This window comes from Salvia splendens, chromosome 6, assembly GCF_004379255.2.
Source record: "Salvia splendens isolate huo1 chromosome 6, SspV2, whole genome shotgun sequence".
NCBI lineage: Eukaryota > Viridiplantae > Streptophyta > Magnoliopsida > Lamiales > Lamiaceae > Salvia > Salvia splendens.
Genome location: NC_056037.1, coordinates 28,039,460 through 28,043,439, shown reverse-complemented (window position 1 = coordinate 28,043,439; position 3,980 = coordinate 28,039,460).

Here is a 3,980-nt window from a genome sequence, read left to right as displayed (position 1 = left end):
TTACTTGAGTGTTACTACACAAGATTAACATATCATCAACGTATAGACACACTATAACATGACCGTTATTAGTGCTCTTGATGTAGACACATTTGTCGCACTCGTTGATCTTGAACCCGTCTGATAACATCACATTATCAAATTTCAAGTGCCATTGCAATGGCGCTTGTTTCAATCCATATAGAGACTTTACGAGCTTGCATACCTTTTTCTCTTGTCCAGGTACTACAAACCCTTCGGGTTGTTCCATATAGATTTCATCTTCTAGTTCACCATTTAGAAACGCAGTCTTTACATCCCTTTGATGAATCTCAAGATTGTGCAATGCAGCAATAGCGAGAAGCACTCGGATAGATGTAATCCTTGTTACAGGTGAGTAGGTATCGAAGAAGTCATGTCCTTCATTTTGTTTAAAACCCTTTACTACTAATCGGGCTTTATACTTATCCACTGTTCCATTGACCTTAAATTTCCTTTTAAGTACCCATTTGCAACCTAGAGGTTTCGCACCTTTAGGTAGATCTACCAACACCCAAGTGTGGTTTAGCAAAATTGAATCAATTTCGCTTTGAACAGCTTCTCTCCAATGCAACCCGTCTGGGCCATCGAAGGCTACTTTTATAGATGTCGGTTCTTCATCTAACATAAAAGCAATGTAGTCAGGACCAAATGTTTTTGGTGTTCTGACCCTACTACCACGTCTTAGTACTGTATCATTTGGATCAGGCCTTGCACGCTTGCGTGATTTAGGTTCCTCATCCACTGATTTAGAACTAGTGGCTTCAATCTCCACTGGTTTAGAACTAGTGGCTTCTTCTTCAATTCTTGTCTCAGAATTGGTTAAGACTTTTTCCTTGTCTTTGCAAGGAAATGTATTTTCGAGAGGGCAGAGCTTCGACAGAAAGACAATGCAGAGAGAGAGAGAGTTTATGATGCAAATGCTTGTGAATGTTGTGCGAGAGTGTAACTGCCGAACGTTACGAGAGCTTGTGGCAGGCGTGTGCCTTTCGCGTGTGGAGCGTGTGGATTTCTCACGTGGCAGCCGTGTAGGTTTTGACTGTGCCACGCTTGACAATGCCTCAAGCCACTTGGATTGCTGACTCGGCGGTGGTCTAAAAAGATTAGTAATGGTCCAGACCCAAGCCCAAAGACCACCCAAAGACGAAGATCCAAGATCCAAGATCCAAGTCCAAGTCCGAGATCGGGACCGGGACCGCGACCGCGACCGGGCCCGAGACCGTGCCCGCGCCCGAGACCGCGAGCACGAGCACGGGCTCGGGCTCAGTCGGGCGGGCGGCGGCGGCGCGCGCGCGTGTGGGCTCTTTCACCCATCTTGGTCCACTATAATTATTAAGTAGCATAAAGTCACTTAATTTAAACACATTAAAATATGTGTTACTTCTCCAATGTGGGATAATTAACACTAGTTAATTATTCCCTAAGCTCAAACTCCAAGCTTTAATTAAAAGCTAATTATGTCCAACTTTAATCCACTATTTCTCACTCACCGGAAATCGGATTTGAGAAAGTGAATATACTACATTTATCTACGTAAAATGTAGATCGACGCTATATCATTTAATTTCACAAAATTAAATGTCTCGTCACATTTATTATTTTGTCAAAATCCATTGACCGGGCATATTTAATCCATGATTTTTACATAAACTCCTATAAAAAGGTGAAAATTACGACTGATATCATCATCCATTTGTGTATCAAAAACTAAAATGTCATGTACTAATATAATTTATGCGAGCATTTCTCTGTATTAATTGCTTTATACATTTATATATTTGTTGTGATATAATATTTTTAATAAATGAATGAAAACAATTTTGATTTTAATTTTCGGTTATCTATAAAATAATGATCCTAATAATACGTGAAGATATTAGAACTAAGGGGTGCGTTATATTGTTAACTTTTTAAGTTGCTAACTCTGCTAACTCATCAACACAATGTGTTAAAATTGTTAACACGATGACATTAAAATGTCAACATATAATGTCAACACAATATATTGAAATATCAACAAAATTATGTGTTGACATTTTTAATAAATTGCGTTAATGAATTAACAAAGTTAGTAAGTTAATAAAGTTAGCAATTGATCACATACCTTAAAACTAAACCGTAGTATAAAATACATAAAAAAAAACAATGTTAAATATGGATTAAACTAGAGGGATGTTCACGGATAATATTGTCATTATTATATGTATTGTAATATTTCTCATAGAGATAAATATAACATTATTTTCTTTTATTTAGTTGAAGGTTGTCTATTTTATTCATGCAACTTAAAATACGGAGTAGTAAGAGCATCCACAACGGTGCTTGCTGGGACGGACGGCGTCGCCGTTGGCGTGGCACCTCCATGCTCGCCGCTGCTCGATGCATCGAGCTCGTCCGTGTCGCTGAGTAGGCGACGTGGCGCGTTTCTATTCGCCAACGGATTTTCCGTTGAAATTAAAAAAAAAAATTACCGAAAATAATACCAAAAATAAAAAAATATATTTTTAGATTCCAAAAATATAGCCATTTTTTTACCATTTTTTGGAATTATTTTGATTTTTTTGATTTTTTAAAACCCCAAAATCATCTATAAATACACACATTCATCATCCTTTTTTCACATCAAATTTATCTCTCATTCATCCTTTTTCATACATCTCATCTACATCTTCCTCTCTCACTCAAACCCTCTGTAAAAATGGATTTCACCAATATCATGGCTGAAACGGAGCGCGACGAACAAGAATACTATGAACAATATCGTGCCGCCTATGAAGCCTATGTCGCCGCCACCACCTCCGCCCCTCCTCCTCGACCAACTAGATCAATTCGCCGCTACATCCCTCGTGACCGGGAGGGAGGCAACGAAAGGCTCGTTGCCGACTATTTTTCTGACCAGCCGCGGTTTCCGGAAGATTACTTTCGGCCCCGTTTTCGCATGTTAAAACGGTTGTTTATGCGTATTGTCAACACATTGTCCGCCCATGTTGAATACATTCAATCAAGTAGAGACGCAACCGGTGGGAAAAGTCTCTCGGCGTTGCAGAAGTGTACTTGTGCCATCCGACAACTTGCTACTGCGCAAACGGCTGACCCCTTCGACGGGTATTTGCATGTGGGTGAGTCAACTGGAATCCTATGCTTCAAAAAATTCTGCGACGATATTCGTTCTGCTTTCGGTGAGGAATTCCTTCGGGCACCCACCACCGAAGATTGTCAACGGCTGCTTCATCTTAACAAAACAGTCCACGGTTTTCCCGGTATGCTTGGCAGCATTGACTGCATGCATTGGAAGTGGAAGAATTGCCCGACTGCTTGGAGGGGGCAATACTTAAGCAGCCACAAAGGCGGAGGCCCAACGCTTATCCTTGAAGCGGTCGCCGACTACTGCCTATGAATTTGGCATGCATATTTCGGTGTTGCCGATCCAACAACGAATTGAACGTGCTCTATTCTTCACCACTCTTCAATGATGTTTTGAATGGTGTAGCACCGACGATCGACTTCACCATCAACGGAAATGCATACCACATGAGTTACTATCTCGCTGATGGTATCTACCCAAGGTGGTCTACTTTCATGAAGACGTTCAGCAATTTGCAAGACTTGAGACGGGTTCTTTTTGCACAGCGTCAAGAGTCGGCTCGAAAAGACATCGCAAGAGCTTTTGAGGTCCTTCAAGCCCGATTCAACATTGTGAAGGCCCCGTATCGGCTGTGGTACATTAAGAATATCGCCGACATCACGTACACATGTATTATCTTGCACAACATGATTATAGCTGACGAAGGACCGAGGGCGACTAACTTTTACGACGAGGATGAAGCCGAAAGCTCAACCGCGAGGTCTCCCCCACGCCGAGGTGTGCATACGACGGTGGGCGAGAGGATCGAAACAAGACACACAATGCGCGATACCAGAACCCACACTGAGTTACAAGAAGACCTAATCAAACTCATTTG